The 23,404-nt window shown below is 45.9% G+C and overlaps 1 protein-coding gene across 1 annotated transcript in view; it reads right to left on the reverse strand.

The window, feature by feature from the left end:
* The window catches only part of Irag1 (inositol 1,4,5-triphosphate receptor associated 1), a 113,158-nt gene extending 92,543 nt beyond the window's left edge, over positions 1 to 20,615 (reverse strand). Inside the window, exon 1 of the mRNA XM_036201392.1 lies at positions 20,173 to 20,615. The gene's annotated coding sequence lies outside the window, so the exon portion shown is untranslated. The remainder of the gene's footprint in view (positions 1 to 20,172) is intronic.
* Positions 20,616 to 23,404: the final 2,789 nt, after the last annotated feature.

Raw genomic sequence — 23,404 nt, forward strand, 5'->3', positions numbered from 1 at the left:
AATTTATATATATTCAAGATGATGATGATGATGATGATGATGTGTGTGTGTGTGTGTGTGTGTGTGTGTGTGTGTGTGTGTGTGAGAGAGAGAGAGAGAGAGATATCTTGAATAACAGGTATTTATCTTTTCACAGTCCTAGGGAGGGAAGTCAAGATCAAACTCTGTCTGGTTTGGTCCTAATGAAGTCTCTTCCTGGCTTACAGGTAGTTCCATTTTCACTGTGTCTTCACATGGTATTGGGGAGGGGGTGAAGGGACAAGGGAGAGACTCCACATAATAGGATAAAAGGATATTTGCTGAGAAACTAATATCTAGGATAAAGAACTATTATTTCTCAATAATAAAAAGAACCTAATTGTTTAAATGGGTGAATTTTTTGAATAGTCATCTCTGGAGAATATACACAATGACCAACTAAGGCTTAGGGCCTGGGAGATAGCTTGATGGGTAAAGGGGCTTGCTATGTGCTCATGAATACAAGTTTGGATTCCCAGCACACACGTTTTTAAAAAGCACTCATTTGGACCATCTGCAAAAATGTTCAACATCAAAGATGCTCAACAACCAAGGAAATAGAAATCAGAAAAACAATGCATTGTCAATGCACTCAATAAGAGGGAAATAATGCCTGGTACTGGAACCCTAGCCAATTGCTAGTGAAGTCATGGATCTTGGGGGAGAGCCTACAACCACCACTTTACCAAACCAGCATCATCTCTGGCTACATTGTGAACATTTGTTGGTATACCCACAGAGAAGTGTAGTCCTCACCCTCATTAAAGAAACTTCTCTTTGCAACAGACAGAGACCATTACTGAAAACCACAACCAACCCAAAGTGCGGAGTTGTGGAGCCCAGTCCCACACCACAAAAAAGCTCCTGTACCTAAGGCTCAGGGGGCACTGTAGGAGGAGTGGAAAGATTATAAGAGCCAGGGAACAGGGAGTCTGCTGGGCGACTGACGTGTCTCTAGGAGTGTCAGAAACTATACTGATAAAGGCTCACCAACATGACTGCCTAAACATGAGCCAAACACCGATGACACCAGTACACATGTGCAAGTGGAGAGGGAAAGATCACGAGACCTCAACCCGACAGGCAGCTAAGAAAGGCTGAGAGTGGGAGAATAGTCCTCTCTGGCGAAGAGCACACCTATTAGTTATCTAATACCAAATGATCAGCCTGGAAAACATACACCTCGTATACATACAAGTAACATTACATAGACTGAGCAGGTTGTATTTATGTATTTAGGTATATGTTCCCTCACATATATGTATATGTACACATATATGATATATGAGACAATTAATGAAAAAGGGCCATGGATTTGAAAGAGAGCAAGGAAGGGCATATGGGAGAGTCTGGAAGGAGAAAAGGGAAGGGGAAAACAATATAATTATATTATAACCTCAAAAAAAAAAGCAATTTAAAGAATGCCTGCCCTATCAGTCAAAACCCATTATGGTAGCAAAAATCACAAAGCCAGATAACAAATTTCACGATGTAGAAACATTAGAGCACATACATTGTTGATTGAAATAGTCAGTGGTGCAAGCATTGTGGTAGTTCTTTTACAGCAGTGGTTCTCAACCTTCCTAACGCTGTGACCTTTAATGCACTTCCTCATGTTGTAGTGACCCCCAACCATAAAATGATTTTGTTGTTATTTCATAATTGTAATTTTGCTACTGTTACGAATTGTAATATAAATATATGATATGCAGAATATCTGATGTGCAACCCTCAAAGGGGTCATGACCCACAGCTTGAAAACCACTGCTTTAGAGTCTAAAGGTTAAACAGAATCACACCGATCTATCAGTTTCGCTCTTTGAATTACCCAGGAGAAAATAACCTATGTCTACACAAAACACATGCACAACATCCACACAGCAGCCTTGCCTGCAATAGTGAAAAGGTGGGCACACGATATGTGCTTATTAATTGATCAATGGCTGAACAAAATAAGATATAACCATACAACAGAATACTATTCAGTCTAAAGCAACTACATGCTAGACTATGCATGCATCTAGGGAAGTTGGGTAGAGAGAGAGATGGCTTAGTGATTAAGTGCACATACAGTTCTTGCAGGGGACTTGAGTTCAGTTGCCAGCATCCACATCAGACAACCCACAACCACTCATAACTGCAGCTCCAGGTAGATCGAACTCTCTCTCTCCTGGCCTTCATAGGTACTGCACTCATGTGCACATAGCCCCTCCCACACATATGCATCATTAAAAATAATAAAAATAACAAGTGAAAAGATGAACCTTCAAAACATTATGCTAAATGAAAGAAATCAGTCACAAAAGACATTGTTTGACTTCATTCATATGAAATTTGAGAATACAAAGTAAACTGTGGACGCTCGTGGGGGGTAGAAGAAATGAGCAGTGGCTGTTAACATGAAGGGAATTTCTTGAGGTTGATTAATTAGATTGTAATAATGATTACACACTCTGAATGTATTAAACACAGTGTAGTCATTAGAATTAACAGGTTATATAGTGCATGGATTACATATTAATAAAGCTTGTTTAAAGGTTGAGAGGGAGAGTATACATGCTACCCTATATTTTTACCTCTTTGGAAGTTTCCTTAAACAAAAGGTGTGGGCTGGGGCCAAAGTTCTGTGAGAGTGCTTGCCTGCCATGTGCAAGGTCCCCAGTCCCCAGCACTGCAGAACAGAACAAAAATATAAAAGACAGGGGCTGGGGGTTGGGGATTTAGCTCAGTGGTAGAATGCTTGCCTAGCAAGCACAAAGCCCTGGGTTCAGTCCTCAGCTCTGGAAAATAAAAACATAAATAAATAAAAATAAAAATAAAAGTCAGGGCTGGAGAGATGGCTCAGTGGTTAAGAGCACAGGCTGCTCTTCCCGAGAACCCAGGTTCAATTCCCAGAACCCACATGGTGGCTCACAACTGTCTGTAACTCCTGTTCCAGGGGATGCTCATACAAACATATATGCAGGCAAAACACCAATGTATATAAATATAAATAAATAAATAATATATATATATATACATATATATGTATGTGTGTGTATGTATGTGCGTGTGTGTGTGTGTGTGTGTGTGTGTGTGTGTGTGTGTGTGTGTATGATAAAAGACACACCAGGCATTGGTGGCACACGCCTTTAATCCCAGCATTCAGGAGGCAGAGGCAGGTGGATTTCTGTGATCTACAGAGCGAGATCCAGGACAGGCACCAAAACTACTCAGAGAAACCCTGTCGGGGAGGGGGGAGGTGGGGATAAAAGACACTAAGTGAAATGGTATCTAAATTCTTAAGTGAATACAATACAAGAAAACGGAGGAGAGAAGTAGCATGTGCTCCTCTGATGGGCTCGTGTTGAAGGTGTGAAAGCAGACTTGGAAAAGACTTGAAAGAAGAGGAGGGACAAGAACCATGGATGTTACTTAACAAAGCTACTGTAGACAGGCAAGTACAAACAGGGCCGGTGCAAGCTGGGATGCCAGTCTAGACAAAAAGGTCACAGGTGTACGTACACACACGCACACACACACACACCAGTTCCAAAGTAGGATTTTTTTTTTAACTTCAGGGTGTATACTGTTTCTCATGGGATGCACTTGGAATTCTGCCAGCAAAGGCATTCACAAAGATGAGCTTTATGAGCATGGGGACTGTGTCATGCAGTTCTCATCCTGAAGTCTCAATGAATAAACAGAGACAGGATTTACCCCACAGTCAGAGATTCCCAGACCTGTTTTGTCCTCATCTGTAGGGGAAAGTAGGGAAACAGGACTGTGAGCTATTCCAAGAGCACTAGGCCATTCCTCTGGAGTTCCAGCTGAGAACTACCCCAGAAGATATTCTGGCCGCCTCTCTATCCATCCCCTCCCAATGTGACCATCATGGTGAGGAGATCACCTGTTAGCCTGCCCCCTGGCTCAGGCTCTCCTGTCGGTGATGGATGAACTCAGCGGGAAAAGTGGCTGTGACTGTGAGCTGCACACAGTGGTGACTCCCTGCCAACTCAGCAGAGGAGAGAAAACCAGATAAGTACATGGATGTTTTTTGTTCTGATCTTTCTTCTCCCAAACTCTAGCTTAGCTAGAGTCCAAGCTGCCCAGTGTGCCTGAAATGGCCTTGTCATCTCCCAAGATGGCAGACTGGAGAAGTTGTTGGGTGCTTCCCACTCTGGGTATCATAGAGAAACAGGAAGCAATCCCAGGAGGGACAGCATGAACAGATCCTGCAAATTCTAAGCATGTTGCACCAATGCTGGGTGGGGAGCAGTCCTTGAGCTCCTGCAGGGCTCCCTAAATGTCCACCATTTAAAGCAACAGTAAACAAATGTGGTTCTGCCTCCAAAAATAGTCCTAAATGCATCTAAAATTGCCTCCCATCCTAAGCTGGGCCAGTCCCTTGGGAATGATGTCGCTATTTCTAAAACATCCCTGTTTTCCCAGCATGCCTTTATCAGATCCAAACTTCCATCCGGGCCACCCTGGGCTTCCCTCCTGCTTGGACCTGCTCTACCCTGCATTGCCTGAGCTGCCTCCCAAGCAGGAAATTCTCAAGTTGCGTCTTCCAATTGATGTTACTGAGTTGGAGACCTTTAATCTGGTACATGGCTTAGGAGAGCAGAAACACTTCCTTTGGAAGCTCCTAAAACTTTGGAGGTACAGACAGGAAGATCAGTCCAAGGACAGGCTTGGCTTCATAGAGAGTCTGAGCCCAGCCTGGGCTCCGTGAGACTCTTAATAAAAATGATGATGATGATGATGATGATGATGATGATGATAATGATGATGGTAACAATAATAATGACAACAATGAAACAAATCTTGAAAAATGAATCGTTCCTTGGAGAAGTGGCCTGGGGGGGTCTCTGTGACAGAATTGTGACTTAATTCCTAAGAAGGAAGGTTGGAAAGTAAAATCACATGCCCACACGGGCTGGACTTCTCTAACAGACATATATTTTGAGAGGTGGGAGACAGCTCTAATTTGCTTTCTCTGTATGCAGGTTTGTCTGTTATGGAAACATACAACAAGTAATTTTGTGTCTGGTTTCTTTCGTCTAAACAATGTTTGGAGGCTCATCTGTATTGTAGCATTTACCAGAACCTCGTTTCTTTTTATATAGCTGAGTAATACTCCCTTGTATAGAGACACCTCATTTTGTTTGCCTGTTTATCAGCTCATGGACGTGTGGGTTGCTTCTGCCTTTTAGCTTTTGGAAACAGCACTGATATACCCACTTTTGTCAGAACACCTATTTTCAGTTGTTTTATGTATATGCTTAAAAGTGGAACTTCTAAGCCATGTGACTTAATTCACCACCTCTCATCCTCACCAACACAAGTAGTTTCTGTTTAGATGACATCATGAAATGAGAGGCCAAGGCTCTTTAGTGGGATTTCATCATGATTTCCCTGTCCTTGTGGCTCCTTGAAGGGGACTGTTTATTAAAATACACTCAGACAGCAATAGTGCCAGGCAGACAGACACTGTTAGGTCCATCCTGTAGATGCAGAATGGACTTGGCAAGACCACATGGCCATGAAGGTCCAGCCAAGACTGATACTCTTCTGTCTGTCTGTCTCTCTGTCCAAGGTCATTTTGAAATAGTTGGCCTTTCTTGAATTGGTTCTCAGATCACCATTGTTCAGATACAGCCCCTGCTGCATGATGGGTCAGGGCTCAAACAGGCTTCTACAGACACTCTGCCATCTGGTGCCTCTTTATTATTTTTTAAATTTTATTTTTCAGTACTGGAGACAGAATCAGGAGCCCTGGACATGCTAGGCAAGTGCTCTGCCACTAAACTATATCCCCGGCACATTTTCAACATGTTAATTTTAAGTCAGGATCTCACTAAGTTGTCCAGACTGGCCTTGGATTCACAGTCCTCCTGCCTCTGCCTCTCTAGTAACTAAGGTCACAGGCTTACACCACTAGGCTTGGATGTTATCTCATTTCTAACCTTCCCTTTCTCCTGGGGCAGATTCTGCCCAGAACTGAGAATAATGTGTACCTTTCCTGGGTGCTCCTCTACTTTCCAGAATCCTAGCTGGGTGATCTCTGCTCATCCTTCTACCAAGGTGAGCTGACCACAGCCCATGGCTCAGCCAAAGCTCTATGGATTTGCTCCCTGGCCTTTTGTTGGCCCCAGGGAGACATCAGCTCTTGAGCTAGGGTGTCTTAGTGACCTCCAAACCAATGTGATGGAGCCATGCTGGCCTGTGTACTGGAGGCTTTTAGTCCTAGTATTCCACGTTGGCATGGGACCAGGAGATAACAAAATAACAAAAATAAGACAGGCAAGAGATGACAGGACACAGCACCAACCTTCCTGTCATAAAACTCCTTTTGAGGTTTGAGGGCAACAGTGTGTTTCATGGGATCTTGGTGTGCCAAGCAACAGATTTGCAGGCTGTTGCCAGGGCCCGGTGAAGGTTCAGAGTGTGAAACTGTGCATCTGAGGCAGCCCTCAGGATTCTGTAGCTATCCCCCAATTCCAGGTGATAGTCAAGATAACAGGGTAACATGGACAGGACTAACTTCTTCATCAGACACGGAAGGACCAAGGTCAAGGACCCACAAAAGTGCTCCAATTACAAAATCAGAAGGAAAAAAAATAGACTTTTAGGTCAAAGAACATGTTTCGGTAGATATGTTTATCTTCCCACCAGCCTAGAAAATAACGCTGTAAGTGTATTTTTTATTCTCCTTAGCCAAAGATGACCTTAGACTCCTGATCCTCTTCCCTCTCTCTACCTCTGGAGTGATGGGATTCCAGATGTGGGCCATCATTTCCAGTTTTATGGGATGGAACACAGGGCTTGTGCATGCTAAGCAAATATTCAGTCAACTGAGCTGCATTCCTAGCCTGTAAATATTTTCAGAAGGAGGAAAAGACCCATGTAGTCCAAAGTGCCTGGGGTCTACAAGACGCTAGTGAGAGTCTGGGGGCAGGGCAGGTGGCAGTGAGCTTGGTTGTACCATCTAATGCGTGTCTGAAAATGAACTCTGGAGAACTAACTCGTGAAAAGCTATCCAGGTGCAGGTTCTGTGGTCCTCCAGAGACTATAGGAAACACGGTCAAAGCCAGTGCTGTGTGGCTGCACAGTCCATCTCCTGGGTCTTCCTGGACTCACCAGTTCTCCACTTCAGGAACGTTAAAGGTGTGCCCAAAGTCTGCTGGACTTCCAAAATTCTGATGTCTGTAAGGGTCATCCCCTCCCCAGAACTGAGCTCCAGGGTCTATGAGCATTCTCCTGCTCCCAAAGCCAGTGAGCCTGGAACAAGTGAACCTACAGCATGGGGAAAGGGAACCAGGCCCTCCCAGCTCTGCTAAGGATGGAAACAAGACCATTGGCTCAGACCTGAGTGGTGGATGTCTAAACTGAAGCATGAATCAAGCGCCTTGTTAACAAAGTGACGGGGAAATAGGCATTCCTCCAACAGTAAATGTTTCCTTAAGCACAGCCTGATGCCAGCCCAGCTGTCCCCAGGGGTACTGCAGGGCCTTTCAGAGAGTGAGCCTTAACAGCTGGCTCTTAAACACACCTGCAAGGCCCCTCCTTGTCACCCACACAGTGTCTGTCACAATTATTGCCCTGGAATGGCCTCAATCATGCAACTGTCGGGTAGATCCCTGGGCCAAATGAGAAACCAAGCCCTTGGAGAAAGGAGCAACAGCTTGCTCATGGGCACAGTGTGAGCTAGGCTTAGAAGCAGGGATCACGCTTCTATGTTAGCTACATTTCTTCTCAGGAAATGGCACCAGGGGTGGGTATTGAACACCTTTTACTGTCTTCAAACCTGGGGGGACTCATTCATCCATTCATTCGCTGCTTGCCATAGACCCATGGAAAACCTACCACAGAATTACCCTTTCTTAACCTTTCTGGAAACCTACAATGAGCTAAACTTTTTTTCCCCCTGTTTCTTGTTACAGGTATGAGTATTTTGCCAGCATGTATGTAGATGCACCATGTGTATACAGAGCCCACAAAGGCCAGAAGAGGGTGTTGGATCCCCTAGACTGGAGTTACAAATGGTTATGAGTTGCCATGTGGGTGCTAGAAACTAAACCTGGGTCTTTTCCAAGAGCATCAAGTGCTCTTAACCTCTGAGCCATCTCTCCAGTCCCCTTGGGCAAACCTTTTTGACATCTTACAATTCAACCTGTACTTCCCTCCTGGCCTAGTCAATTCCCAAGTGTGAATTCCACCCTTCTTCCCTCATCCTGGTTCTCATCCTGGTTCTCTCTCTCTCTCTCTCTCTCTCTCTCTCTCTCTCTCTCTCTCTCTCTCTCTGACAAGGTCTTGCTACATAAGCCTGGTTTGCTTGGAAATCACTATGTAGCCCAGGCTGGCCTCAAACTCACAGAGATCTACCTGCCTCTGCTTCTCAAGTGCTGGGCTTAGAGTTAGAATTTCTAGCTCTCAATGTGCTGTACGCACTTGGCAACCAAGGGCAATGTGGCCTTGGCACTGACACTTTCCACCTGTGTGATCCTGTCTCAGTTTTCTTAAATAGAAATAATGTTATTAACTACCTCACAAAGTGACAAAGATATGAAATAATATAGGTATGCACCGACACAGTATTTATTTAGCTGACATTCAATTAATGCTTGCTGTTACAGCAATAACAAGCCTTTTGTTGTTATTCTTGTTGTCATCAAATAAAACACATTCCTACAGATTTCATCAAATGGAGCCTTCCTTTCTGAACTCCAAAAAGGTGCTTTGTGTGCATACATAAGTTTGGTGCCTTCCAAACTGTAAGAATACTGATCTAGGGATAGACAACTTGCCCAGCATTTCTGGGTCTAAGACACAAAATCTTTGAGGCCCAACACCTCCATACCTGTTTTCCCTGGGTCCAGCAGAACTAAGAAGTAGTCTGCCTCTGAGCCAGGGAATGTCCTGGAATGCCAACCTGTCTGTATCTGCTGGCCATACAGGACAAGAGCAAGGAAATAAGGCTGCCCTCCAATGGATTAAATTCTCACAAGTGATGGTTGTCATTCTCTGTGTACGTGCTGGGGGCTGGGTGGGGAAGCTTAGCAGGAGAGACAGAAAAGCCAAACCAAGTCAACAAGTCAAAACCTCTTTTGAAGATACTTCTGATTTCAGCAGTTTCCCCTTTTTGAGGAAACTCTGCATGTAAGACAGAGGTTCTCAACTTCCAAATCTACAACCCTTTAATACAGTTCCTCATGTTGTGGTGACCCCAACAATGAAATTGTTTTGTTGTTGCTTCATAACTGTAATTTTGCTACTGTTATGAATTGTAATGTAAATATCTGATATGCAGGATATCTGATATGGGACTCATGAAAGGATTGTGCAGCCCCCAAGAGGTCTCGACCCACAGGCTGAGAACCGATAATCTAAGCACTGATTCTCCATGGCCACATCATTGTCCCATGATCCTGAGCACTGACTGTTGCTGCTGATCTCATGCTGGGTTATTCAAGATCTTCTGAAAACTTAGAGAGTAGGAATCATTGGAGCCTGGTCAGTCTGGGCCTGTGCCCTAAAGAAATGGCCCTCCTGGTACAGTTGGCCCATCCGTGGAATACAAGAGATGCATGCAAGTAATCCCAGCATTTGGGTGATTAGGCAAGAGGATCATGAGTTCAAGCCCAGCCTGGGCTACATAGCAAGATCTTGTCTCCAAAAATAAAACAAACAAAAAAAGAAATACAAGACAGCCTGACAGAACATAGGGAAAAAACTTGGAAATAGTTTTCTATTTTTATTTTTAAAAATAGAAACAAATAAACTTCCTTAATATTTCATAAATATTGTGCAGTGGTGACATTATGCATCCAAATGTTGAAAGGTCACTCTCATGACCACTACAATGTCTATTTCTATGATAGTTGTTCTTGTCAACTTGATTGGGTTAAGAAACACCTAGGGCATTGGTGAGACATGCCTATGGGTATGCCTATGAGGGCATTTCCAGAGAGAAGCCCACTCCAAATGTGGGCAGCCCCACCCTATGGGCTAGGTTCTTGACTGAATAAATGGGAGAAAGGAGAATGCCAACTGAACACCAGAATTCCTTTCTCTGTTTCCTGGTCTGCCCAAATGTGAGCAAGAAGCTCATTCTCCCGCTGCCACAGTCCCAAGCTCCTCCTGTGGCCATGTTTTCCCACTGTGATGGACTAGATCATCAAACTGGGCATCTGAACTCAAGTCTTCTCACTTTTATAGCAAGCACTTTACCCTCTGAGCCCCGCACATATAAAAACAAATGGCTTCACTAATGTAAACCTGGGAACTGCAGCCATGCGGTTGGATTCTCCAGAAGGTAGTGTATGGCAACTGCTTTTTCAAGTATGCATGAGAACCTGTCACCCAGACACCGAGGAGATTAAGGATAACACTGAAGATCACTGACCTCCACTTATTAACAGTAGCATGCAAGCTAAGCATTTTCATTTTCACAATCCTATTCAAGATGGAGTAGTACCTACTTCTCAGGACTGGCTCCGTGCAACATTTTTTTGGCCTCCTGAAATTCATTTAGCCCCCTTTGAAGAAACCTTAAAATTTGTGAGTCTGAATGTAGCCATTATGAGACCATCAGTTCTGCTCCTTGTGAGCTACCTGTTTTTTCTTTATGGTTCTTAGTTGTTCTTTTGCAGAGCTGCCAGCTTAAGTCATACAGGGGTCAAGAAAAATGGGCCTTGGCAGTTCATGTTCCTGGAGTTGTGTCCATGCCAGTGGATGTCCACACGCTCCAGAAGAGAACTTGACATCACTGCTGCCATTGTTGCTGTTATAACAGTGACAACCACCGTCTACTACTGTTTCTGGAATTGCCATTTCATAATTGGTTACTACAGCTAGCACAGTGGAGACCCTGGCAGCAAAAGTAGCTACCACAGTTAGTTAATCTATCATTCTATTGGGCATGACAAGTTTAATTCAATAGTTATATACATTTCGGTTGGCTTTGAAAGTTATAAATTTACAAACTCACGTTCCATTTGCTTTTGGTATACCATCTTAAAAGGACTCCAATTTGAAATAAGGCTCGTTAAGGAAGGGAATGGCTCAGTTGCCTACAGGCTATGGGTGGGTTAAGACTTCTGTTGGTCTTTCCCATGTCAAACACACAGATTGCAAGCCCAATGCCACTTGGAGATCTTTAGCAACAGTTAACTCTGCAGCTCTCACACGACTGAGCCTGAATGATAATGAGCATTCAGAGAAGGGTAATGCCTGGGGGGCGCTCACCAACCTAAGACAGAGTGCCTGTGTGGCATGGACAGGTGTCTCCATGATGGGTAAGGTGACCGACCTGCTGACGTCCCATGCAACCTAAGTCAGAAGCTCATTTTTTTAGTAAAAGGGGGGGGGGTACCTGTAGGGCCCTGGCCCCTGTTTTGGGTAACTGTGGCCTTGCTTGCTGACTTTGACCTTGATATCCTCCCTATGCTAATTCCCTGCAAGATTCCACCCTCCTGAATGCTTAAGGGAAGTTCCTTGTCTGTGTATCCTGCATATTGGGCATTAACAGCTTAGATGCAAGACTGTAAAACATCAGAAGCTAACTTCTGCCCTCTGGGGTTCTCCCACTGTGCTATAAGCCTGTATTTAAGACCTCCTCCCTCCTTCAATAAATGGCATTCAGCATTCAAAATAAATAAATAAATAAATAAATAAATAAATAAATAAATAAATAGGGCTGGGCGGTGGTGGCACATGCCTGTAATCCCAGCACTTGGGAGGCAGAGGCAGGTGGATCTCTGTGAGTTCGAGGCCAGCCTGGTCTACAGAGCTAGTCCAGGACAGGCTCCAAAGCTACAGAGAAACCCTGCCTAAAAAATAAATAAATAAATAAATAAATAAATAAATAAATAAATAAATGAATGAATAAAATGGCTTCACTTGTGCAATGGTTTAGATAAAGCACTCCATTTCCTCTTCATAACGACCCTTGGAGCAGCCCTGTTGACACAAGGCAACTTGAAGAGCTGGGATTGGATCTCAGATCACTTGTTACTTTGGCTGTCTCTGTTGACTGTGGAAGCTTCTATGAATTCTCAGGACAAAACCCTTGATGAACCATAGACAGTGGCTCAAGATTCATAGTGCAGGACTTGGCATTTCTTGACAGCAGAAAGCTCACGATGTTAGACTTATGCTTTCTTTCCCAATAGAGGAAGGGGCTTGTTCATGGGGAAGATTATGAGACCTTAGAAAGATTGTCACTTATTGAAAGAAGGCAAGGGGAGGGACAGAGTAGAGCAGGCCTGGGATAGGGTTCAGGTGCCCTTGATTCATGCTCCAAGAGTCAGGGCCTCTGTTCTGAGCAACTGTGCTAAGGCCTTCTGGGACTGGTTCATGAAAGAGTAGGAACAGAAGGCTCAATATCCTCCCCTGCCCTGAGTCCCAATGTGTAGGCTGCAGAGAGACATGGAGACTTGGGAGTGCGAAGTTTGGTTTACCTTGTCACTAGTAGCTAGGTTGGTGGCTCACATGTGTAATTCCAGCACTTGAGATGCTGAGGCAGAAGGGTCACTACAAGTTCCAGGCTAGCCTGGGCTATAGAGTGAGTAGTAGACCAGCCTAGCTGCATAGTAAGACCCCATTTCAAAGAAACAAAGACTAGTTACTAGATTTGTGGTCCTGACTAAGTAACCTAGCCTTTCCAAGTCAGTAGGCTCCTAACTATCACCTTCAGATGGTGTCCGAGTTACTTTTCTGTTGCTATAAGATACCATGACCAAGACATCTTACAAAAGGAAGTTTGGAGCCAGGGAGATGGTGCAGTGGGTACACAGTGCACACAAGCAATCACTCTTACTTGAGTGCATTCACATGTACACACACACACACACACACACACACACACACACACATGAGATAAAATTAAAAAAAAAAAAAGGAAGAGTTTGCTTGGGGTCTATGATGTCAGAGACTTAGCATCCATGCCCAGCATAGGGAGCATGGCAGCAGGGAGGAGGGCATAGCACTGGGACAGTAACTGAAAGCTCATATTTTGAGAAACAACTGTGAGGCAAAGAAAGAGACTCTGAAAGGCAGTATGGACTTTCTGAAACTTTAAAGCTACCCCAGTGACACCCTCATCCCAACAAAGCCACACCTCCTAATCCTTCCCAAACAGTTTCACCAACTGGGACCAAACATTCAAATATATGAGCCTATAAAGACCATTTCCCATCCAAACCACCATAGATGGCTAATATATGAATTTAATGAGGTATTAGTTATATCAGGTGTGACATATATATCCTGCTCAAAATGGCAGCTCAGAAGTAACCCTAAAGAAGGAGGTAAAGAAAACATTTAATTTCTGCCTGGAATTGCCTACATAGAACTCAGATTGTAGGGGGAAAAGATCAAGCATTGGAAAGACAGCTTAGTTAGGTTGAGTAAGGTCCTGAATAAGGACTTAAGTTCAGATGTCCCGATCTGTGAGAGACCCTGTCTCAAAAAATAAGGTGAAGAGTGACAAAAGACATGTGATATTGACCTCTGACCTCCACACTCAGATGTACACATGTTCAAGAACACATACACAAGCATACATCACATACATACATACATACATACATACATACATACATACAAAAAAATCAGTCTAAATCCTTCTAGTTGGAGCAAGTCTTGTACAGGAAAAGCTTATATTACAGAAGTCCTCTACCAGGCATATCTGAAGTCAAAAAGTCAAACATCCTGTGAGTAGAAAGGACAGAAGCTGAGGCTCCCACTCTCATGTGACTGTTTACCTCAGGGTCTCTCACCAAGGCATGCACCCATCTCTTGAGGCTCATGTCTTTTGAAAGGTACTGGCCAGCCACTCACTGTGTTGCATGAGAGATGATAGTACCAGCTGGCTCCAACGAGGGCAGGACTCTGATAGAGCTCAGAGGAATGCTCTGGTAGACAGCTCAGCCCCTCCCCCTGCTCGTTCTTTATGGAATTAGTGCTAGCTCCTCCAGCTCTGAGGTTTAAAGGGCCCTGACTCCCCTATGGGTGTGGTGATTTGGGTAATAATGATCCCCATAGGTTTGTATATTTGAATGCTTAGTCATCAGGAAGTAGCACTATTTGAAAGGATTAGAAGGATTGGAGGTGTAGCATTGTCAGAGTAGGTGTGGTCTTGTTGGAGGAAGGATGTCACTGGAGGTGGGCTTTGTGGTTTCAAAAGCCCAAGGCAGACCCCCCCTCTTTACTTGTGGATCAGGATGTAGCTCTCAGCTACATCACCAGCACCACTCCTACCTGCCACCATGTTCTCTGCCATGATGATAATGGACTAAGCCTCTGAAACTGTAAGCAGCTCCAAGTAAAAAGCTTTCTTCTGTATTTATATGAGTTTCCTTGGTCATAGTGTCTCTTCACAACAATAGTACAATGACTAAGACATGGGTCAGGGGACAGTCTGCTCAGAGTACTATTAGAAAGCCTCTGGCCTCCATATAATTCCTTCTCCCATACCATAAGAGCTTTACCTACCATATCAGGGAGATTAGCCTCTGAATTCCAACAGGCCTTAGGGAGTAAAGGAAGGAGGCGTCCCTCATGGGGCCTTCTGAAGACCCTACCAGGGGTCAAAGGTAGTCCTCTGGACAATGAGTCTGCTGCTGGCCTTGAACTGTCTATATAAGTGAGAACAGGACACAGGGTTATATATAGTCAGAGCCTCAGACTGAGAGCAGGAGTCTTCTTTCTGGGACTTCTGGAGAGGAACAGATGGTGGCTGAACACAGGCAATAGGCTGAGGGATCAACTTCACAGAGTAGACACTATCCATACCACCGGTGGGGAAACTGAGGCTACCACACTCAACGCAGTTCCAGATCCATGTCTGGTCAGTGAGATGGCCACATGTTCAGCCCAGAGCACCATGCTGCCCTCTGCATGAAGTGCCATCTCTCCATGTGACCATGAGGGCAGAGCTGGTCACCATGGAACTACCTCTCCACAGAGGCTCAGTGTGCACCCGACCACACCTGTACAACAGGTCTACGCTGTCTGTGTGTCTTCAGCTTGCTGCTATTGAGCCTGGAGCTTCTGGAAACATCTGCTGTTTCAGTGAGTCAGCAGGAGAACCGGCTGTGGCCTGTGTGTCCGTTCCCAGGGAGGCCACTCTGGGAACTGCATCTCACGTCTACAGCAGGCTGTGAACAGTGTGCATGCTTATCTTCACGGGGTTGAGCTCCTCCAACACTACTAGCACTGTTACCCGCTATTCCACAAACTATCGGCTAACTGGATCCTTTGCACACGACTCTGGTCATTTGGGCCATGCCTAGACATCTATGTACTTAATATTCTTTAATTTATAAGCAATGAACCAAGGTTGAAATCTGGGCTCTACCACTTACTAACTTTATGTTGTTGAGCAACTTACCCTCCTCTCTCTGTGCCTTATCTGTATACTGAAGACAATGATGGCAACCGCCTGGAAGGGTTGCCATGACAGCTTCACCAGCCACTGCTGGTGAAGCTCTGACTATCACCCAGCACACAACAGGCATTCGGTGCCTGCCAGCAACCACTGTTGCATTTATTTAAAGGGGAAACTCTATATCCTATCTAAAGTGATAAAAGTCAGTACCAGTTAACACAAATAGAGAGCTTTAAATGCAATGAAAACAGTTATTACATTCCAGCTATTGCTTACCAAAGGTTCCATGCCAATACCTGGTCTCTTTTTCCCAAGAAGAGAGACAAGGAAGCATAAGAAAGCTGTTGAAGGCACACTGGGCTCACACAGGGTGACCACTTCCCCATCTGCCCAGGCCTACCTGTTCTTAGCAACTCTCTTTCCAGACACTGGACTTCAAACACAGAATCCCTCCTTGGTACAAAAGACTGTCAGGATCTTGAAATAGTGTCCTGACCTTGTGATTGTCTGTGCTTCAGGCTGGCCAGCACCCCACTTGACAGACATCTTGCAGACCAGGCCAAAACTTCAGGCCACACAGCACATATCTGCTTCTGAGAACTGAGTTCCCAAACATGTGGGAAAGCCATCATGCCAAGTGTGTCGCTCAGATAATCCTCTAGGGAAATCCACACCACAAACGCCACTAACAGGAAGGCTGATTAAACTTCCACAGCTAACATGACTCTGCATGGCGAATCCATTGCAAAGCCACTATGCTTGAAGAATCACTAACAATGCAGAGAAAAGATCACAGTGGAATGTGCAGCTTAAAAGTAATCAGACTACAAAGCCATTCAAGGTCTTAGTTTCATAAAAACATACAACAATGTAAAGAACCTCCAGGGCTGGGATACGGCTCAGTTGGTAAGCTCAGTTGGTAAGTGTTCTAGTTTGCTTTCTGGGATAAACCCATGACCAAAAGCAACTTGGGGAGAGAGAAGCCAAGGTGGGAACTCAAGGCAAGAGCTTGATGCAGAAACCACAGGGGAATGTTGCTTACTGGCTCGCTTCCTGTGGCTTTGCTCAGCTACCTTTCTTATACAACCCAGGCCCACTCACCCAGGGATCGAACTGCCCACACTGGGCCCTTCTACACAATCAGCAATTAAGAAAACGCCCCACAGACATGTCCACAGCCCAATCTGGTGAAGGCAATTCCTCAGTTGAGATTCCTTCCTCCCAGGGATTCCTAGGTTGTGTTGACAAATATAACTATGGCACCCAGAAGACATGAAGCTCTGAGTTTGATAGGCTGCAGCACATATACTGAGAGCAGTGGTAGGCACTGAGGAATAAAATCAGAAGTTCAAGGCCATCTTCAGCTACTTGTTGAGTTCAAGGCCAATCTGGGCTATCTAAGACCTTGTCTCAAAAGCAGAAAAACAGAGGAGAAGAGAAGGGTAGAGAGGAGCTTATAGATGTACCTCCTGAAACATGCCTAATCTCATATGATCTCAGAAGCTAAGCAGGGTCTGGCCTGGCCAGTCCCTGAATGGTAAAAATGTAAATAAGAAATATTCTATAATAGTAGCAATATTTAGCTCTGAATGATGATATTCTGAAGTGGTTCTTCTTTGTATAATTACTTCTGAATTTCTTTCTTATTCTCATTTCTGTATTCCCCAAGAAAGTTTAGCAGAAGCATAAACTACTGTTACTACCAGAAGACAATTGAATAAAAATTATAAATAAAGGAAAATAAGAAGAAGTAAAAGTTTAATTATATTATTTAACCATGTTGTTATTGAGAAGACATTTGTCTAAATTCAAGATTGTTTTGACAATTTCACACACACACACACACACACACACTGAATTGTGATCACATTCCACCCTCAGTACGCTCTCTTATCTCCCATTCCTGCTCCCCCTTCTCCATTAGTCCTCTTCTTTGGTGTCTTATTTCTACTGATTTTTTGACCCACTGAGTTAACTAGGGTTGTCTGTGTGAGCACGGGTAGGGGGCTAGTACTAGAATATGGCACCAATACAACCATTAACTGCCAATAGCTCCTGGGGAAGGGTGGGGCCTTGTGAGACCCTCCCTAATCCATGATGGATTGTTGAAGGATCCAATCTTGTGCCAAGACCAGTCCTAGCACAGTATTTTATATCTGTCACTGGTGGGGAAGCTTTTCTGTCTGACTGTCACTTGCTTTCTACTCCCCTAGAGAAGTCCCTGGAAGGGTAGGCAAGGTTTGCTCAAGGTCACAGGCAAGGGTTACCTCTGCTCAGGTGCCAGGTCCAAAGGTCCACCATGTGAGGTTGACCAGGGCTGTCACCTGAACCCCTAAGTCCACAGGGCTGGTATGACGGCCCCTTTTCATTTCTCTTTGATTTCCCTGTTTGGATAGCAGCACTCAATAACTAGCCCTGGGACCTGAGTTACTAACTACAGGCAGGGTGTCATCTACTGCAGAAGTTCTCTGATCCTAGAGAGAACCAGCCTGCACTAGAACCCAGCCCCTCACCACTCACTAGTAGCAGCTGTGTGCCTCTGAGCTCCAACATCCTGAGTTATAACACAAGTACTGATGTGAGAACACACCTGGACCAGGTCTGAGCACACAGTAGGAACTCAGTCCCTTTTTCTTCTCCTTTTTCCTTGCACTTACTACACCAGAACTCGGTTCTCCATCTCCCTGCTCTGACTCAGGTAACTCCCTAAGGTGCAGGGGCAGAGTTATTGCTCTCCACCTGGACCCTGGGCATTAAACAGACTGTCGAGCCACATTGAAGATGGCTGTGGAGCAACCCAGTGGCCCTGTGGGGCTGCTCAGTTATCAAAGCAAAGAGAGGGAGATAGCCAGAGCGTCCTCATCCAGCATCCTTCAAGCCAGACAACAAGATCTGCCCATCAGAAGCATGCACTCAATAAACCTGAGTGCTGTTGAACCAGGACAAATCTTAGAAGTGCTGTATCTGTTTGTTCATTCAAAAATGATGGACTCTGAACATTCAGTAGTCTCATTCTGGTGTGGAGCACACAGTGTGGACTCTGGCTCACAGACTTCAGTATCCCAACTGCTGGAGCCCATTTATCATCTAAACAATTCAGTTTCCTCCCAAGAACCCCCAGAATGCTTTATCCCCAAACTAAGAGCCCCGGGCCTATTGGGAATTGGGAATCACATGGTTCTTACTCAACCTGCCTAAGATACTGGGTCACTTGGTGGCACTAAATGCCTTCTAGCCCTTGAGCCCCTACCTGTAAAGCTGAGGTTCAGACATATGTCCTAGCAACATTGTGGGGTCATGTGACACTTCATGTCACAGCCCCAGATGAGCATGAGGGTTTGTGCTCCTCCTCCTGTCCTCTCAAGAAACAGGACCCAGCAGAGGAGAATGGGGGCATGGGTGTAGGGGGGGATCAAGAGCAGAACCTCTAGAGATGGTCAACTGGGCTTAAATCAGCTGTGCAACTTCTCTGTGGCTCAGAAAATACATTTACAGGCAACGTCTTGTTCACGTTGTGGCAATTAGCAGTTTTCTTTCCCAGAGGGGCATAAAGGGTGCGTGGAAGTGACTCACCACCCCACATATGGGAGGAGACATAGGCTTGAGTACAAACAGCCACCTCCAACACATGTACACACATGCCACGGAATTATGAACCAAACGGAACAATGACAACCCTTTTGTCGCTTAGTCGAAACTCAGAGGCCAGTATTGGAGGCACTCATGCTGTCAGGAGGGAACCCATGCAGACTGGCTTTCAAATCCCAGCTCTGACCCTTCTTCCGTGCCTTAGGCATGTGTTACCTCCTTAGGGGAAGGCCCTTCCTGCCAGGTTCTGCCTCACTTCTGCTCCAGCCTGGCAGCCCTGGTACCTTCCTCCTCCTCCATGCAGAAAGCAGCCCAGCTAAGCACAGGGCTGCCTCGCTTCCTCTGCCACCCCAAAGCTGCCTGAAGAGTGTTAAAGAGCGGCTTCACTTGTGGAGGCAGGAGCGCCAGCCAGGGGCCCCAGGCCACGCTCTCGTTTATGCAGGCTGTGAGGCCTCTCCAACTTTTACAACTGTTTACTGCGCAGAAGGAAGCCGGCAGCTGGGCCTCTCCTGGGCCTTGCCCTGCTACCTTCCCTTTAGGAAAGCCTGTCTGAGTGCTGGGAACAGCTTCCAATGACCTCTGGAGGGGCACAAGCTGGGACACAGGCGCGTGCACGCGCACGCGCGCGCGCGCGCGCGCGCACACACACACACACACACACACACACACACACACACACACACACACACAATCTCACCATGAAGGGGTGCAGGATACGGTGGGCTAGGGGACAGGTACAAAAAAAAAGAGATTGGTTCAGAGATGGAAACAGGAGCTGTGGACAGAGCACAGGTCAGGAAGGTCAGACATAGAAATGGAGCAAAGGATGGAGAAGGCGGGACCAACAGCAGTTCACATAGGTAGACCCCAGGGAGAAGAAAACGGAGTCACCGGAAGTCCCGGGGAGAAAGCCCACCCTGCCCAGCTCCGGCATTACTCTCCAGCCACAAAGGATCCTACAGGAAAGCCAGGGCTGAGGGTCTCTGTGAGAAGTCAAATCTTCACCCCAACCTGCACATGCTTTCCAGAAGCAAGCAGAAGAGGCAAGGTTTAGTGAGGACCGAGAGTCTCATTTCTTATTTAAAACTTAAGACAGCAACAATAAAAAAAAAAAAAAACTCGGCTAAAATAGCACCCAACCAAGCCAATTCCCCTGCAGCTTAAAGTGCCCCCATCCTAGCACCCTGTACCTTTAAGGAGGAGAAGGCGCCTCTCTGCTTCCCTCGGGCTGAAGAGGCAGGTTATTCTAGGCAATAGCGATGACTTACCTAAAACTGAGTTATTCCCCTTTCCTCCCTGGCCAGCCTCTCTTCACTCTGGGGAGCTTTTACCATTTAAGGTCAATGTTACATCTGGCTCCAGAGCTCCAAGCTGAAAAGCTCTGGCTGCAGAGCCCCGGCTGCCTGCCTCCTCCTCAGAGAGGGGCTGGATGAGGGGCTGGGACTGGGGACCAGAGTTCCACCAGACCCCCTGCAGCCTGGCTCTGGGGATAAAGGCGGGAGAAACCTCCCAGCCAGCCTCAGGGTTCAAGGAAGTTTGGGCCTGAGTGGTAGCCCCTCATCCTGGGCTCTTGTAGGGGCACCCCGTAGCCCATGGCAGTGCCTAGGGGGCAGTTGGCGATGCCCAACACTGTCCTTGCCAGAGGGGGATGAAGGGGACATATGCAAACCAGTCTCCCACCCTTGAGTGTCCAGCAAGCATGTGAGCCTAGATAAGATCCTGGCCCAGCGCCAGGAGAAGCTGGGAATGTTTCCTGTCCCATGGATTTGGGGGCGGAGGCTGCTCCCATGTTAAACCCCCAGGATTGCCAGAGAGAAGGGCATCGTGAAGGGGATTGGCTAATTCCAAGCCTGGCAGCAGCCCCAGGAGTCAGTCCCATCTCTTCCACTTAACAGTCCTGTAGCCTTAACATGGCAAAGCCTCAGTCTATTCATCTCTGAAGTGGGACAATAGTGAAAGATCAGGACACTGTGGGCCAGGGTCTCATAGGTACTAGAACAGCATGGATGAATTTCTTGCCCCCACTACACCCCTCAACTCAGGTGGAGAAAGGTGCCTCTCTTCTGGAAGTCCACGCCCTGCCAATGTTTGTTCCTTACCTTCCTCAGATACAGTACCCAAGGCTAGGATCACAGAATGCCAACCCTGAACAACCACATGGGAGCTCCACCGCCCCTTCTGCAGTTAGAGATCTCAACAGAGAAGCCCTTGGGTGGATAGCAGATAACCACAGGATACTCAAATTTAAATCTCAAATGAAATGTAACTATTTCCATAAAAGGATGCCCCAAATACTGCATGAGACATGCTTGTGCCACAAGATCATATGTGGTTCATTTGAAGTTCAAACATAAGGGGGCATTTTACTTGCTAGACCTGAGAATCCAGCCCTGGCCACTACTTGTTAGTCCTGAGTGAGAATGTGAGGGATTGGAGCCCCAAGGACAATGGGCTCGTGTCTTCTTCTGCCAGGATGAGCAAAGGCCCCAGCCCCAGCCCCAGCCACAGGCCGGTCACCAGAGCAGGTGCTCCGGCCAGGCTGGCTTCCAGCACTCGGTCTTGGGCTGTCTCTCCTGCTTGTTGAGTAAGCTTCCTGCTGGGTAGCAAATCTGCCTGCTGGCTTCATTAATCACTCTTTCTCCTGGGAATCCACCTCTGTCTGTGGATGTGCATCCCACTGGCAAAGGCACATGTGGAAACTGCTAACACTGACCGGGTTGTCTAGCTGTGCTCTACTGACCTCAGAATGACTCAGATCTCTAAACCTGAACTTAGAGACTCTGGATTCCTCTTCCAAAAGTTCTAATTTCATAGACCTGAGTCTGAAACAAGACACAGGCACCTGGTCCAAACTAAGGTCCTCTGTGACTCTCAACATTGCTAACTTTGAGACACGTTGCTCTAAAGCCATGATTCTCAACCTGTGAGTCCTGACCCTTTGGGGGCCGAATGACCTTTTTACAGGGGTCACATATCAGATATGCTGCACATCAGACATTTATATTATGATTCAAAACAGTAGCAAAATTACAGTTATAAAGTAACAATGAGACAATTTTATGGTTGGGGATCATCACAATATGAAGGACTGTATTAAAGGGTCTCAGCATTTGGGGAAGGCTGAGAACCACTGCTCTAAAGGGTATTACAGGAACCAGAGGCTGAAAATGGAACCTCAGGCTTTGTGTGCTTATGAGTGTGTGTACACGCTTGTAAGTGTGTAAGCCACTTAGCAAACACCTCCTATATTCCTAAACAGTACATTAGATAATGTTCACGGAAGTGAGTGTCTACCTCACAAGCATCTTATCGAACAGAATTATTGCATTTTTCCTTTGAAGAGGAAACTGAGGCCCAAAGAAACGGAGCAGTGCTTCAGATGCTCTGCAGCCTTGAGTGCCAGGGCCCAGTTGTGCCCGGAGGTGCTTCTATCTACAATTCCTTCCTCTTCACTATCTACCGCCTCTTCCACTACGGCTCTTATCCCAAGGTCATGGGTGGCCTTTGTGAGTCTCTGAGACAGCATTCTGTACCTGTGTCTCTTGGTAGAGGCCCAAAGCTTTCCCCAGCCTCACAAAGCAGTCACCAAGTGACTTTTTAAAAGTCACTTCAGTGACAAGCATTTTGTAAAGCATCACTTGGTGAGTGTGCAAAGTAGAACAAGCTCTATACAGGACACACGAACACTGCCAAGGTTAGGAGGCCCGCGCCCTTTGACCCAGTTCTACTTCTAGGAATTTATTTTATAAACAACTCCCACACTTGGGAAATGACAGATGCTCACGATTACTCATGCAGCACTGTGTATAAAAGCCGGGGGTTAGGAATGACATCAATGTGCACTACTTGGGGGCCATAAAAGAAGATGGGGTGCAGCCATAACAAAGGAGAAAGGAGCCAGTGCCCACCTGTGGGTTGTGACCTCACAGCATCACATATCAGATATTTACATTGTAATTTTATGGTTGGGGCCACTACAGCATGAGGGACTGTATTAAAGTGTCGCAGCATCAGGAAGGTGGAGAACCACTGCTCTAAGATGTATTGGTACATGGGAAGATAGCTAAAAGAAGATCTACCACATGGGTGGGAAAAGTGTAGATGTATATTTATATACATACGAAGACACTTATGTCCATTCATATATACCCACACTCACAGTGCACTCAAAAGCCGGCACAAAAGTCAGTAATATTAAAACATTATCCCTGGGAAAGAATCTCAGTTGTGGAATAAGGATGAATCACTGTGGCTAGTGAGATGGCTCATGGGGTGACGGTGCCTGCTGGCAAGCCTGACCACCTAAATTCAATTCCCAGGACCCACATGGTGGAAGGAGGGAACTGACTCCAACAAGCTGTCCTCTGGCCTCTTCATGCCCACCATGACATGTATATGCCTACAAAATAAAAATGAAGACAG

This window comes from Onychomys torridus, chromosome 1 (assembly GCF_903995425.1).
Source record: "Onychomys torridus chromosome 1, mOncTor1.1, whole genome shotgun sequence".
Taxonomy (NCBI): Eukaryota; Metazoa; Chordata; class Mammalia; order Rodentia; family Cricetidae; genus Onychomys; species Onychomys torridus.